The sequence below is a fragment of the Gopherus evgoodei genome, chromosome 3, assembly GCF_007399415.2.
Source record: "Gopherus evgoodei ecotype Sinaloan lineage chromosome 3, rGopEvg1_v1.p, whole genome shotgun sequence".
Taxonomy (NCBI): domain Eukaryota; kingdom Metazoa; phylum Chordata; order Testudines; family Testudinidae; genus Gopherus; species Gopherus evgoodei.
In genome coordinates this window covers 170,972,898-170,988,587 of record NC_044324.1, presented here as the reverse complement: position 1 = coordinate 170,988,587, position 15,690 = coordinate 170,972,898, and the positions used below count along the sequence as shown (strand labels likewise).

Sequence of the window (15,690 nt, the reverse complement as noted above, 5' to 3'; positions counted from 1 at the left end):
TCTCCTGGCATCCCATGATTCATCTTTTGCAAGTCAGCACATTTTCAAACTACTGCCAACCAACCCAGGGGTAATATAGCTGCATGCTGTGACTTTCCAGAGCAGGAGGCATGATTGGATTCATCTAGATAAATGTTCTCTTTCTGGTTAAACTATCAACTTAACATTTCATTCATCTAGGCTTTTATGGTAATGCTTGCTTATAGAATTACAGGGATTTACTGGAACACTGAAAGTAATAATTCCAACTCACACAGAGATAGGTCTTGACTTCTGTCAGATCAGATACAACTCTATAACAACATACAAGACAACTTAACACTAAGGACCAGGGGCAGCTCTAGGAATTTTGCCGCCCCAAGCACGGCAGGCAGGCTGCCTTCCACGGCTTGCCTGCGGACGGTCCGCTGGTCCCACGGTTTTGGCGGACCTCCCGCAGGCGTGCCTGCAGGAGGTTCTCCGAAGCCGCGGGACCAGCGGACCCTCCACAGGCAAACCATGGAGGCAGCCTGCCTGCCGCCCTCGCGGCGCTGGCAGAGTGCCCCCCGCAGCTTGCCGCCCCAAGCATGCGCTTGGCATGCTGGGGCCTGGAGCCGCCCCTGCTAAGGATTTGTCTACACTACCATTTTGTCAGTATTATGTGTTTACTTCTGCTAAACAAACAATCTGTTCCACCTTGTGTTTAGCTGTAACACACTGAATACATTTCTCAGGTATGAGGAAGACTTCTGTGTAAGCTTGAAAGCTTGTCTCTTTCACTAAGAAGTTGGTCCAATAAAACACATTTCCTCACGTACCTTGTTTTTCTAAGATCCTGGGACCGATATGGCTACAACAACACTGTGTACAGCAAAGTTTACCAATGGCATCTCTATAGCTATCATTACAGCCTTGGACCATATAGAGCCTGGGTTTGTGGAAAGGAAACTCATTCTTCCTGACTTCAACAAGAGCAGTCTGCAAGCTCTTCAAGGAACTGTACACTGAATATATTCAAAATCTTTGCTGGAGACTTGTTAGAATCCAGCAATCCATTTTTGTCTGCCCTGTGTTCCATGCTCTTTAATACTTTTACATGCTACCTTTGCTGATTAATCTATAAACTGCTTCTCACTATGATTAGATATTGGCAGCTCTATAGACATTTCTATCACAGACAGCTGGTCTTAGTTTTTGTTTTGTTTTTTAAACCACACTCACTGTTCCCACAAGATAAAAGCAACTCTCTAACCATGTTTATAATTCCATTTCATCAGTGAATTTTTTTTCTTCTCTGGTTCATCAGAATCCTATGTGCTTTCACAGATAGCCCTGTAATAGTCTCTGCTGTGGCCATATTCTCTTTCTCTGGATCTATCTCATTGTGTTATCACCACTCCCTGCTTAAAGTTCCTTTTTCTGATATATAGCATCTTGGGCTTAGCACATTTTCCAGGGAGGCCAGTGTGTTTTACTATGTCATCCACAGTTTTCACTCCTTTGTTTCCTGTCCCCAAAGTCTTCTGTTGTAGTTGCTCATGTTTTCTGCTTTCATTCCACTGACATTTGCATGCTCATATTTCTCAGTGAACTGCACTTTCATGCATGCTCATATTTCCCTGCTCCTTCACTTTCATGCACATTTCTTCTGTTCTGGAATTAGGTCTGATGTTATCTCACATTACATATGAGAATTTACTCTGTACTCATTGCTCTTAAATGTCTGTCTGTAAACAGGTTTCAGAGTGGTAGCCATGTTAGTCTGTATCAGTAAAAATAACGAGGAGTCCTTGGGGCACCTTAGAGACTAACAAATTTATTTGGGCATAAGCTTTTGTGGGCTAGAATCCACTTTATCAGATACATGGAGTGGAAAATACAGGAGCAGGTATAAATACATGAAAATACATGAGTCGTCTTACCAAGTGTGAGGTCAGTCTAACGAGACAATTTAAATTAACAGCAGGATACCAAGGGAGGAAAAATAACTTTTGAAGCCACTCTCATTACTGGGATTCCTCATTATTTTTATCTGTAAATAGACATGTTAAAGTATTAATATAACAGCCCTAATAATGTCACAACATTGAGACACTGCAGGGCATAAAAAACCTGTAGTTTTCTAAAGTACATTCATTCAGAACAGTGTTTCTCAACTTTCTTATGCAGCTTTGCCTCCCTAACCAGCCAGACGTGACCCCACCCCCCTGCCATAACCATGACCCCACCCCCCTGCCATAACCACTCCCTGCATGTGGCTCCAGCACTCCGGCTGGGGGATGTGTGCCACCCACCTTCCCATGCTCTGGGGCCAGAGCATTCCGGGGTTGGGGCCGCACGCCACCCACCTTCCTGGTGCTCCAGGGCTGGGGCCTCCCATGCTCCAGGATGGAGAGGCTGGGGCCATATGCCACCTGCCCTTGTGGTATTCCTTTGGGTCAGCAGGGCTAGCTGCAGGACTGGAGTGGTGGCCGTGGCGGAAGGGGTGGCTCTGGGCTCTGGTGAGGGGCCGGGGGCTAGCCATGGTGGGTGACAACATTTGGACTGAAAAGCCTGGCACGGCTCAGGCTTAGGCCCTGGGCAGTGGGAGCTGAAACATGCAAATTAGCTTTGCAGGGCCTCAGGCAATTGCCCTGCTTCCTACTCCCTAATGCGAGCGCTGTTTGTAACCCCCCTAAACCTGTCCTCTAGGTTGAGAAACACTGCTTTATAAGTTCTTACATCACTTTGCAAACAATGTGCTAAGCCTCACAATACCCCATTTTACAGATGGAGAAACTGAGCCACAGCAAGGTAAAGTGACTTGTCCAAGGTCACACAATGACAGTGTTTACTGCTGTGATTCCAAGACCTTTCAACTTGAGTTCATGCTTCATGTTGATCAGTCTGTTGCTGTAGGGTCTATTGGTTAAGGAACTACCCTGACACATGGGTTCAGGTCCCTGCTCTGCCACAAGCTTCCTGTGACCTTATCAAGTCATTCAGCAGCTCTCTGTGCCTTCCCCAGCTGTGATACGGGATAGGGTGACCAGACAGCAAGTGTGAAAAATCAGGCCATGGGGGGGCGGGGGGTTACAGAAGCCTATATAAGAAAAAGACCCCAAAAACAGGACTGTCCCTATAAAATCAGGACATCTGGTCACTCTAGCATAGTAATATTCCCTCCACCAGTGCTGGGTGGATAAAGGCACTGCTGTGAAGATCTTTGAGCTCTGCTGTTGAAAAGCCCTAGGTAAGAAAAAACGGTTACCCACCTTTTAATAACTGTTTTTCTTCGAGATGTGTTGTTCATGTCCATTCAAAGTAGGTGTGTGTGCACTGCGTGCAGGCCAGCTGGAAGATTTTTCCCTCGCAGCGTCCGTAGGGTCGGCCCTGGCACCCCTGGAGTGGCGCCACTACGGTGCCCTATAAAGGGGCCTGCCAACCCTCCACCCTCTCAGTTCCTTCTTGCCGGCACTCCGACAGAGGGGCAGGAGGGTGGGTATTGGAATGGACATGGACAACACATCTCGAAGAACAACAATTATTAAAAGGTGGATAACCATTTTTTCTTCTTTGAGTGGTTGTTCATGTCCACTCAAAGTAGGTGACTCACAAGCCTAACCTTAGGTGGCGGGGTCGGAGATCACTGCTGACTGGAGTACTGCATGACCGAAGGCTGCATCATCCCTAGCCTGGTGCATGATGGCGTAGTGTGACGAGAACATGTGGATGGAGGACCATGTGGCTGCTCTACAAATCTCCTGAGTCGGGATCTGAGCCAGGAACACCGCAGAGGAGGCCTGCGCCCTAGTGGAGTGGGCCGTGACAGGAGGGACAGGGGTCTTAGCTATACGGTAGCATTCCTAGATGCAGGTCGCGATCCATGAAGAGATTTGCTGAGAGGAGACCGGGAGGCCCTTCATCCTATGTGCCACTGCAATGAAGAGCTGAGCTGAGTGTCTGAATGGCTTGGTATGCTTGATGTAAAAAGCCAAGGCCCTGCAGACACCCCGGGAATGTAACCTCCGCTCCTCCTTGGAAGAGTGTGGTTTCGGATAAAACACCGGGAGAAAAATATCTTGACCCATGTGGAACTGTGAGACGACCTTGGGTAGGAAAGCTGGGTGAGGTCTAAGTTGGACCTTGTCCTTATAGAAGACAGTGTACGGGAGCTTGGATGTTAACACCCTGAGCTCCGACACCCTCCTGGCTCAGGTGATTGCCACCAGGAAGGCGGTCTTATACGACAAGTACAACAGGGAGCACGAAGCCAGAGGCTCAAAGGGAGGTCCCGAGAGGGCAGAGAGGACCGGATTCAGGTCCCAAGCAGGGGCTGGCTGACGAACATGCGGAAATAGCCTGTCCATACCTTTGAGGAAATGCCCGACCAGCGGGTTCACAAACACCGAGGCACCCCCCTCTCTGGATGGAAAGCCGAGATGGCCACCAAGTGAACATGAATCGAGGAGAGGGAGAGGCCCAGTTGTCTGAGGTGGAGCAAATAGTCTAGGACAATGGGGATTGGGACCCCCAGCGGATTATGACCTCTCTGACCCGACCATATGCAGAAGCGCTTCCATTTGGCCAGGTAGGTGGCCCTAGTTGACAGTTTCCTACTACCGAGCAGCACTTGTCTGACCCGCTGGGAGCACTGCATCTCCACCGGGTTCAGCCATGGAGCATCCATGCTGTGAGGTGAAGGGACTCCAGGTTCGGGTGGCGGAGGGAGCCCCGGTCCTGCGTGATCAGGTCTGGGAGCAGAAGCAGCGTCAGGAGCGCCTGAACGGACATGTGCAGGAGTGAGGTGTACCAATATTGGTGCGGCCACGCCGGAGCTATCAGGATTACCCGTGTGTGGACCCTGCGAATCTTCAAAATCACCTTGTGTATCAGGGGAATCGGAGGAAAGGCGTAGAGCAGACCGACCCTCCAAGACTGTAGGAAGGCGTCCGACAGAGACCCCTGACTGTGGCCCACGAGGGAGCAGAACCGTTGGCACTTTCTGTTTTCCCTCAAGGCGAACAGGTCTAACCGGGGAAAGCCCCAGAGCTGGAAAATTGAGCGTACCACGTCCCATTAGAGGGACCACTCGGGACCCCGGAACGAGTGGCTGAGGGTGTCCACCAAACTGTTCTGCTCCCCCGGAAGGTAGAACACCGTCAGGTGGGTGGCATTGTGGACGCAGAAATCCCATAGCGTGAGGGCTTCCCTGCACAGGGGAGAGGAGCGTGCACCCCCGTTTGTTGATATAAAAGACTGCCGACGCGTTGTCTGAGAGGACTGAAACACACCTGCCAGCCAGGTGGGACTGGAAGGTCAAACAAACCAAGCGAACCGTTCTCAGCTCTCTGACATTGATATGCAACTTGAGGTCCTCCGCCCTGCATCCTAAGGTGTCCCAGGTGCACTCCCCAACCCCGATCCGAGGCATCCGTTACCAGGGAGAGGGAGGGTTGAGGGGCAGCGAAGAGGACACCCATGCACACTTTCTGCGGGTCGAGCCACCACCGCAGCGAACTTAGCACCAAGTGGGGAATGGACACTATTGAGTCCAAGGGGTCCCTGGCTGGGTGATATACTGTCGCTAACCAGGACAGTAGCGGGCGAAGCCGGAGTCTGGCATGATTTACCACATAGGTGCACGCCGCCATGTGACCCAACAGCCGGAGGCAGACTCACGCCGTGGTAATCAGGGCGCAGTGCAGTCCGAGGATGACCTCGGAAATCGCACGGAACCTGGATTCCGGCAGGTATGCTCTGGCGTGGGTGGAGTCCAGAACTGCTCCTATGAACTCTATTCATTGCGTCGGAGACAGGGTGGACTTGACTTTGTTCAAGAGGAGGCCGAGATTGAGAAAGGTCCGCCTGATGAACGACACCTGGGTCTCCACCTGCTCCTTGGAGCAGCCCTTTATGGGCCAGTCGTCCAGGTAGGGGAATACCTGGATGCCCCGCCTGCGCAGAAAGGCTGCCATGACTGCCATGCACTTCATGAAGATCCTTGGAGCAGCTGACAGGGCGAACAGGAGCACTGTAAACTGCAGCTGGGCGTCGGCCACGACAAACCTGAGGTACCGATGGTGTCGGGGAATTATGGCAATGTGGAAATAAGCATCCTTTAAGTCGAGGGCGGCGTACCAATCTCCTGGATCCAGGGAGGGAATAATCAAGGACAGGGAGACCATGCGGAACGTGAGCTTTCGTACAAACTTGTTCAGTCGCCGCAAGTCTAGGATGGGTCTCAGGCCCCCCTCTGCCATCGGTATTAGGAAATACCAGGAGTAGAAGCCTTTGCCTCTGAGTTCCCAACGGACTTCCTCCACTGCCCGTCTCCATGAGGGACTTCACTTCTTGACTTAGAAGTTGCTCGTGAGATGGGTCCCTGAGGGACAGGGAGGGGGGCTGGTGGGGCGGGAGGGAGAACTGGTAGAATATCCTCTCTCTACCGTGCAGAGCACCCAACTGTCCAACGTGATTCGGGACCAGGCAAGGTAGAAGGGGGACAGATGTGATCCAAAGGTAGGGGTAGAAGGATCCAGAGTCTTGATAGGTAGGTCGCCCTCGACCATACCATCAAATAGGGGGTCTAGGCCCCGATGATGGTCTCGATTGACTGGACGCCTGCCCGGAGGGGTGGCGTTGGTGACACCTCCTGCCATTTCTGCCCCACCTGTGCCCCAGCTCCTGGCGAGTCTGAGGCTGGTAGGGGCGTGGGGCTGTCTGCAGCCTAAACTGCCTGTGCTGGGTCGCAGGGGTATGCAAGCCCAGTGAGCGGAGCGTGGCCCACGAGTTCTTTAGGCTATGCAGACGCTTGTCCGTCTTTTCTGAAAACAACATCTGCCCCTCGAAGGGGAGGTCTTGAATGGTCTGCTGGACCTCATAGGGCAGGCCCAAGACCTGGAGCCAGGCTCCCCGCCGCATGACCAGGCCCGTGGCCATAGTGCGCGAGGCTGAGTCCGCCGCATCTAGGGCAGCCTGGAGAGAGGCTCAGGAGATCAGCTTCCCCTCCTCCACCAGGGCCGAAAACTCTGACCTCGAGTCCTGGGGAAGGAGCTCCATAAACTTTGACATGGCCAAACACGTGTTATGACCATATTGGCTTACAATTGCCTGTTGGCTGGCAATGCAGAGTTGTAGGGCTGCTGTGGAGTACATTTTTCTGACAAAGAAGTCAAGTCTTTTAGCGTTCCTGCTCTTTGGTATTGAGCCCTGAAACCCTTGATGCTCCCGTTGGTTGGCCGCATCCACCACCAGGGTGTCCGGGGGAGTGGGTGTACAAGTGTTCCTGCCCTTTAGAGGGGATGAAATAGCGCCCCTCCGTTCTCTTGGCAGTAGGGGCCAGCGAGGCTGGCGTCTGCCATAAGGTGCGGGACGTATCCGCTATGGTCTTTATCAGCGGGAGAGCCACCTGGGATGGCCCTGAGGGGGCCAGGATGTCTACTACAGGGTCCGCATCTTCCTCGATTTCCTCAGCTAGGATTGCGAGGCTCTGAGCTGCTCGCTGGACCAGTTGTTGGAGGATTCGAGTGTTCTCCAGGGCCGGTGCTGCAGCCGTGCCCGAGACCAATTTGTCCGGGGAGGAAGACGAGGAAATTACAGGAATCGGCCCTTCCTCCGGTGCGTGCAGTCCTTCGGGGTCCTGCGGCACACGGTACTGTGGTTGCGGGACCGGTTCCGATTCTAAATGCGGCACCGCGACCGGTACCAGGGTCGCCAGTGAGCGGCTTGGCGTATCGGGCGGTGCCTGCTGAGCCCGAACTGTAGCCGCTGCCGATGCCCGGCTAGGGGGTGCTGAACTTGGATATGGCACACCCCTGCCCTGTGACGGTGCTAGTGGAGGAGAAAGCTGTACGGGGGCCACCAACGTCGAGGAGACCGAGGCCGATCTTGATCGAGGACCAAACACCTGTCCTACCGACTGGTGGTAGGCCCAGGGGGTCCAAAATGGCCACTGCGAGGGCGGATGCCATTGCTGCTGCCACTGTGGGTAATGCTGGTGGCTCGCCCCCAAAACCGATCTGCTCCAAGACTGGCTAGAGTGGTAGGAGTCTGCCTCTGAGTCTGAAGTCTCTGAGTATGAGGACCTGGGGGGAGCAGCACCCAGTGCCGTTGGAGAGCAGTGCTGAGGCGGCAGGGAGCCTCTTATCTGGTCCGGTGCCGCCTTAGCGGCGCGGTGCGGAGAGGGAGGCGACAGCATGGCCAGCTTGCCCCTCGATTGTACTGGGGGATGGGCCCCAGTACAACTCCCTACAGTACGGGGAGGCTGGCGCCAGGAGTCCCATCAGGTCTGAGGCCGCCTTGAATGTCTTCGGTGCCGAAGGGAGGCGCAAGTCTCCACTGAGGTCTGGGGATCTAGGTCGGTCCGGACTCGACTGCCCTCTCTGCGGTGCGGGAGTCGACGGAGCAGCCGAGGGCTGTAGCCCAGCCTGTCCACTTGCACCCGCAGACACGTTGGCCTCGGGTCCTGCTGGGGTGACCATTCCTTCACCGGCTTTCTCTTCTTAGTGGGCACTGGTGACAGTGAGCAGTGCCACATTGAGGCCGACTTCCTATGACCCGACTCCGTCCGGTGCCGGGTTTTAGACGACTTGGGCTGGGCCCTAAGTCCTGATGCCAGTGCCGGGGCGCTCAGCATCGAGTAAGACGTGCTGGGCACCGCGTCGGCCGGTTTTGGGTCTGAGGGTAGCCGCAGGGCAGCCTCCATCAGGAAGACTCTAAGTCTTTGAGCTCTGTCTTTGAGAGTTCTCGGGCGGAAGCCTCTGAAGATAGAGCACCAGTCCTTTTGGTGGTTCTCTCCGAGGCACCTCAAACAAGCAGAGTGCGGGTTACTCTCGGGCATGGATTTCCCACAGTCTTTGCACAGTTTAAACCTGGGGGACCCGAGCATGCCCCAGTGGGCGACGAAAACTTGGGGGGGATCCCCCCAACTACCAAGAACTATATACAATGACCTAAGTAAACTAACTATAAGGTAACTATATACATGGACTATACACAAGGATAGGACACTGCTAACTTGCTATGCACAAGAGAAGTTCCAGCTAGCCATCACCAGCGGTAAGAAGGAGAGGGGGGTGAAGGATCGGCAGGCCCCTTTATAGGGCGCTGGTGTGGCGCCACTCCAAGGGGAACCAGGGCTGACCCTACGGATGCTGCTAGGGGAAAATCTTCTGGCTGGCCTGCACGCGGTGCGCGCACACCTACTTTGAATGGACATGAACAACCACTCAAAGAACCAGGGGCTATTACAATGAGGGCTGGAGTACCTGACTGTTTTCCGGGGGGGGGGGGGGGGTTTTGGCCAGCAATCCCACTGGAGAAAACAAACCGCTCTTCTCTCGCGCCTTGCAGGGGCTTGGATTAGACTTCTTGTTATTTGCACTTCTAAGGGGTCTGTCCCTGCAGCACGTGGGCGTTCGCTCCCCTCCACGCAGCCCCCGCACGGGCACTGGGAGCTTCTCTCCCACGAGTTGTGTCCACCCTCCCATTACTCCGGGTCCGACTCCCGCGAGGCACGGCACGGCACGGCACGCCCGGGGGGGGGGGGGTCAGGCTGGCTCTGCTCCCCGGGACAGGTCCCACTGCAGGCAGGGACCCCCCGGGGCCTCCACTCCCAACCTGTGGGCGGGGCCGCCCCGGCCGTTGAGGCGGGGCCGCCGCTTGCCCTCGCCCTGTCAGTGCGGCTGCTCCGGGTCTCCCGTCTCCGACCCGCCCTCTCTTCCCCTTGGCGGGCCCGCAGGGGTTGTCCCTGCTCAGTTCCCAGCGGAGTGCAGCGCACCGCTCGCTCGGCCAGGCCCGCGCGCCGGATCCGCCCCCGCCAGCTCGCAGGTACCTGCAGCCTCTGGGGTCGCTTTAGCGGGAGGTCGATTCCCGCCGCGCCGCCCCGCTCCTGCCCCGGGACACCGACCCGTCAGCCCCGGCGCGCTGAGTGGGGGTGTCCTTCTCCGCCCTCGCGGGAGGTGGCTGCCGGCCCTGCGGTCTGAGCCCGCGTGCCCCGCCGCCCAGCGGTGTGTCTGTTCTCATCAGTTTAAGGTCTGATATGTCCTTGATGTGAGGACTGTATATTAGCTTGATTTTTGAAACGGGGGGGGGGGGGGACTAGAACAGAAGCTTGTTGTGTCTGCCCCAGGCATCCACCTGGTATTGCAGTGCTTGCAGGAACGGGGGGGCCCTCCTGCGGGAGGGGCGTGGGCCAGGTGAGACCTGCTGCTGCGCGGGGCTGGGAATCTGGGCGGACCTAGGCTCTGATTTCAGACTTCAGCCTGGCAGAAGGGCCTGCCGCACCCTCGAAGTGCCCTGTTGGTGGTTATTCCTGGGAGGGGCACGAGTTAATATGTAATACAATTAACATAAAAACATGACATTTCAAAGCTGTTGCCTTACCAGTAACTCTGTCTTACCGGGGTGTGAGTGTAAGTGTCCATTTCATTTTAAAACAAGCAGTAAGGTGAGTCAAAAATGACACGGAATTCCCCCCCCCCCCAAATCGTATTGTTTTCTACATTTTTAAAAAAACAATTTGTAATAAGATTAAATGTCCCATTTCGATGTTTCTGGAACCAAAAAAAGTTTTGATGTTTTTGTTTTGAAATGAAATTTTGTTTAGATATTTATTTTATATAAAAATTATAAAGGGTTGAATCTGAAACATTTCAGATTTGTCCAAAAGAAATGTTTAGGCTGACATTAAAATATTAGCTTTCTAATTTTGTGAAAAGTTTTGAAACTTTACCTTTTAGTCCTGATTGATGATGATTTTTTTTTTTATTTTGAATTTTTTTGTGGGATGGAAAATAGGTTTTCCAACTAGCTCTGAGCATAATGGTTATCAACTCTGCTTTTGCCACTTTCAATCATTAAAAATTTTTTTTTTAAACATTTAATTTACTTCTTCCCTATTTTCTCAGTTTGAACACTGAAAAAAGATGGATCGCTCTCACTTATGTTTGTTCTATTTTCTAGTCAACAGCACTTTCATGTTTTTATGCATTTAGCACAACATTCAATGTTTTGGTTGTGAATACTTCAGAGGAGTGCATTAAACTGTTTCCACTGAAGACTGGTATCTAGAGAAAGATATGATGATGATGTTTTTGTAAACATTTACTTTTTTTTTTTACCGAGTGACATCTTGTAATCATACTCGCATTCATGGGCATTAAAGACCAATTTTAACTCTCAGATACATGCATGTGTGAGCAGCTTCATTGGAAACTTCCTGAGTTTAAGATTTGTTACTTCACTACCATTAGCCGCCCGCCTCACAATTGAAAAAAAAATGATTTTCTGGATTTTCTTTTACTTTCTCTTCTGTTCTGCTTTTTGTTTTGAGGGTGACAGAGAAAAAGATCTGAGCTGAATTCAGTTTCCTCTAGCCCTTGGTGAGAATTACTTCAGCACCCTGAGAGAGTAGTAAGTAGCAAAGTACAGTAGTTTCATTGAGATTAATCCTATTTCTTTTGTGTGTTGTCTAGATTAAGTTACATAAGGGCCTTGCTTACTGTTACTGGAGGTTTGCCATTTGAATATGAGCATCCCAAAAAGCTTGGCTAACTTTTTTCTTCACTACTTACTAGCCCTTTAGTAAGTGAGAGTGGATTCCTAAGATTCTGCTGCTGTCTCTGTGCAGAAAAGGGCTCTGGATCCAAGCAGGAGAACCGAGAAATCAGAGCTTGGTAATGAATTTTAGCAGAATGATTACCCTGAATTAGTTTTATTAGAGGTCCACAGCCCCAAGTCATCCAAAACTAGGAATAGGAATCTAAAATTCACCTCTAACTTGATATAACGCTGTCCTCTGGAGCCAAAAAATCTTACCGCATTATGGTGAAACCGCATTATATTGAACTTGCTTTGATCTGCCGGAGCGCGCAGCCCCGCCTCCCCAGAGCGCTGCTTTACCATGTTATATCTGAATTCATGTTCTATTGGGTGGTGTTATATCGGGATAGGGGTTAATTTTAAAACATTTTTGTTATGTGTGATTTAATCCTCTTTAGCCTACGATGAAGACCCTCCCTGAAAAGTGCACCCTAGGTATGAAGGAAAAGCATTGTTTTCAGCCTTGATTTTAATTATAGATTAATTATATAGACATGGAAGGACCAGATGTGGTGATTTGTTGTTCCAGCTCCCACCCCCACTACAGTGCTATACTGCTCCTACACTAGTCCTACTATCTCCATTCCTTCCCTCCTCCTCTGGGAAAAAAAGCCAAAATATAGGATGTGCAGTTTAAATCAAACTAGACAGCCATAAGATCTCTGTGCCATTTGGGGGGAGAGATGCATTTTTTTTCAATTGCCAGTGAAGATGATGTTAAAGTAAAGGGGTGAGGGGGAGATTGTTTGAAGCTATGTCTACACTACAGAGTAAAATCAACGTAAGTTACACCAATGATCATAAACTGCTATAATTGCATCATTTGTGCATGTTCACACAACACTCCTTGTGTCGTCGGAGCCTGTCCACAGTTGGTGCTCTAGCGTCGACAAAGAGAGCAGTGTACTGTGGGTAGCTATCCCACTGTGCAACTTGGCACCTTCTGCATCGTTCCATGATGCAGTTTTTTTCTGTCCCATCATTCCATGGATTTTTGACTACGTTTTGCGCTGTTTTTTTAACAGCCCCTGTAAACTGTGCGCCCTCCATCTCTGCCTGAAAGCATGGATCCTGCACTGACCTCTAGTTTTGTGATCAATGTTACGAACACACTGCAGCGGATCATGCAGTATTTCATGAGCTTAGAATTTGAACAGGATCCGTTGTGCCTGTCCTGCTGTGTGCCATGGAAAGAAACAATTCCAGATTAAGTTTGGCATTCATGGAGTAGCTGCAGATGGTAGACCGTCACTTTTGGGCTCAGGAAACAAGCACAGAGTAGTGGGATCACATTGTTGTGCTGGTCTGGGATGATGAGCAGCGGCTGCAGAACTTTTGGACGTGCATAGCCACTTTTCTGGAACTGTGTGCTGAGCTCTCCTGCCTTGCCCTGTGGGGCAAGGACACCAGAATAACGGCGGCCCTTGCAGTGGAGAAGTGCATGGCAATAGGTGTGTGGAAGCTGACAACTCTCGAGTGCTACTGGTCAGTCGCGAATCAGTTTGAAGTTGGGAATTCTACTTTGGGGGTTGTGTTCACGCGAGTGTTCAGGGCCATTAATTTCATCCTTTTATGAAGAACTATGTCTGTGATGTGTGCATGAAATAGTGGATGGCTTTGTGGCAATGGGATTCCCTAACTGCGGCAGGGTGATAGATGACACACACATCTCAATTTTGGCCCCGGACCATCTTGTGACAGAGTACATCAATAAAAAGGGGTACTTCTCTGTGGTACTGCAGGCGCTTGTGGGTCATTGGGGTCATTTTCATTGATATCAACATGGAGTCGTTAGGGATAGTGCATGATGCATGCATTTTCAGGAACACTGGCCTGCACAGAAAGCTGCAAGCAGGGACTTTCTTTCCAGACCAGAAGATTCAAGGGGTGTTGAAATGCCTAAAGTGATTCTGGAGGACTCAGCATATCCCTTACTGCCATAGCTGATTAAGCCTTACACGGGAAACCTGGACAGCAGCAAGGAGCACTTCAACAATAGGCTAAGCAGGTGCAGAATGACTGTTGAACTTGTGTTTAGCAGATTAAAGGCTCTCTGGCACTGCCTTTATGGCAGGTTAGACCTCAGTGAAGAAAATATTCCTATGGTCATAGCAGCCTGGTGTGTGCTGCATAATATTTGTGAGGCTACGGGTGAAACATTTCCCCTGGGGTGGAGCGGGGCGGTGGATTGCCTTGTGGCTCATTTTGAGCAGCCAGATACCAGGGCTATTAGAGGGGCACAAGGCGGGGATATTGGAATCAGGGAGACTGAGGCACCATTTTGACAATGAGCACCAGTAACATGTTTTACTGTAAAGCATTTTACCATGCTTTGTTAACTTGTCGCCTTGAATGAAAATTTTGATGATTGCTTCCTGACCGTGATTTGTTATCTGCAAGTGTGCGAATTGCCACTGTGTATGAATTCCAGCAGCAGCCATCATGTGTAGGAGATAAATAAAGGTTGATTTTCTTTCAGAGAGTACATTTTTATTAAACAGCAATAACCAATACACACACAACGCTTTCTTGATAGAGACATAACACTAGGAGGAGCACTCTCTTGATGGAGGATCTCATAGCTGTGTCTAAGTCCAGCTATCACTGGGGAACCTGTCCAAAGAAATGGAGTGAACAGGGTATACCTCAGGCTGGGAAGATGCAAGGAGTTTGGGGAGAGCATAGCTAGCAGTTCTGTATGGGCTGCAGGAGGGAGGGAGCTCACATGTGTTTTGCCTGCAGCATGATTAGGGACTTCAGTATCTCTCTTTGGTCTCCATCACTTTTATCATTCAGTCCTGGTCCTCTAAAATTCTCTCCTTGCCCTACTTCCTCTCTTGGCTATCTATTTTTAATTTTTAATTGATTGTCTCTCTCCACGCCCTCTGTTCTTGATCTGCGGCATCAAAGGATTGGAGCACCCCTTAGAACATTTGCTCCTGGGTCACTTTCTATCTGGCAGAGGCACTCCACCAGTGTCTAAGGGGTTCTCCACAAGGCCACATCTGCAGAAACACAGGAAACAATAAACAGAGGCATGAAAGTGCACTCACAGCATTGAATCATAGTAGTAAAATACCTCTTTCTCTCTGTCCCTTGGCAAGCACATAGCTCAGTGAATGCCTTAAACATGATGAGTTTGGCTGGGGTGGGGAAGAGGGCGTTCAAGATGAGGCAAAGGATCTAGGTGGTCTTTTAAGGGGATTGCTGCAAATGACTAAGGACAATATTGTAAATTCTGCCACCATTCTCCATAGGCAGGTCATTGAAGCCAATATCTCACTCCTGAGGGTAAGCAAGGTTGCAAAGATGCATTTCCTACATGCTTGCAACTTCACACTGGGTCCCCATGCTGCTCGCCTATGTGCTGCTTTGGTCCCTGCACAAGTGATTGCCTATTGGCACAGGAAAGTTTCCTACAGTGGGGGAAGGAACAAAGCAGCTCTGCCAAGGAACCTTCCACAGAAGATTAGCAAGTACCTCCGTGAAAGTTTCCTAGAGATTTCGCTGGAGGATTTATGTGAAATCTCGATGTGCACCTGCAGGTCCCCACTGTGTAGTTGCATAGGGGAATGTGAAGCGGAGGTAAACACAGCTGGTCTTGTACATTTCTATCTCTTAACCCACTTCTAGCATATAACAAAGCAAAGGACAGCTCTACCTCATGTAACCGAGTGGTATCAACTCAAAATGAGCACTTACGAGAGCTCCCCTCCCCTGCATCATGTGCACCACAGACCGAGTGTTGGGACTGGCTTGAACCCTCTGGGGTTGAGAAGAGATCCTGGCTCTTCATGGTACTGGACAACCCTGTCACCTGTCCCATCTCGTCCACCACGAGGTTCGTGGAGGTGGGCTCACTGCCGAGGATGGCATCCAGCTCCTTAAAGAAGCGGCAGGTCTTTGGCACAGCATCAGAGTGATGGTTTGACTCCCTTGCTTTTTGGTAGGCCTTCCTCAGCTCCTTGATCTTCACACGGCACTGATATGTGTCCCATTGATAGCCCTTATCTAACATTCCGTGAGAAATCTGACAGTAGATATCAAAATTCCTATGTCTGGAGTGGAGCTGGAACTGCACAGCCTCCTCTCCCCACAGAGCCAGCATATCCAACAATTCTGGTGTAT

The 15,690-nt window shown here is 51.0% G+C and overlaps 1 protein-coding gene and 1 non-coding gene across 3 annotated transcripts in view; both read left to right on the top strand.

The window, feature by feature from the left end:
- The first annotated feature begins 9,679 nt into the window (after positions 1–9,679).
- EPHX1 (epoxide hydrolase 1) overlaps positions 9,680–15,690 on the top strand; it is a 43,203-nt gene continuing 37,192 nt past the window's right edge. The window contains exons 1-2 of one of the 2 annotated variants that reach the window (XM_030557403.1): positions 9,680–9,789; positions 11,294–11,373. The gene's annotated coding sequence lies outside the window, so the exon portion shown is untranslated. The remainder of the gene's footprint in view (positions 9,790–11,293; positions 11,374–15,690) is intronic. The other variant, XM_030557404.1, reaches the window with a different exon arrangement.
- Positions 9,955–10,136, top strand: LOC115649535. Its single transcript, XR_003999855.1, has one exon. It is a non-coding gene; the product is annotated as a U2 spliceosomal RNA (small nuclear RNA).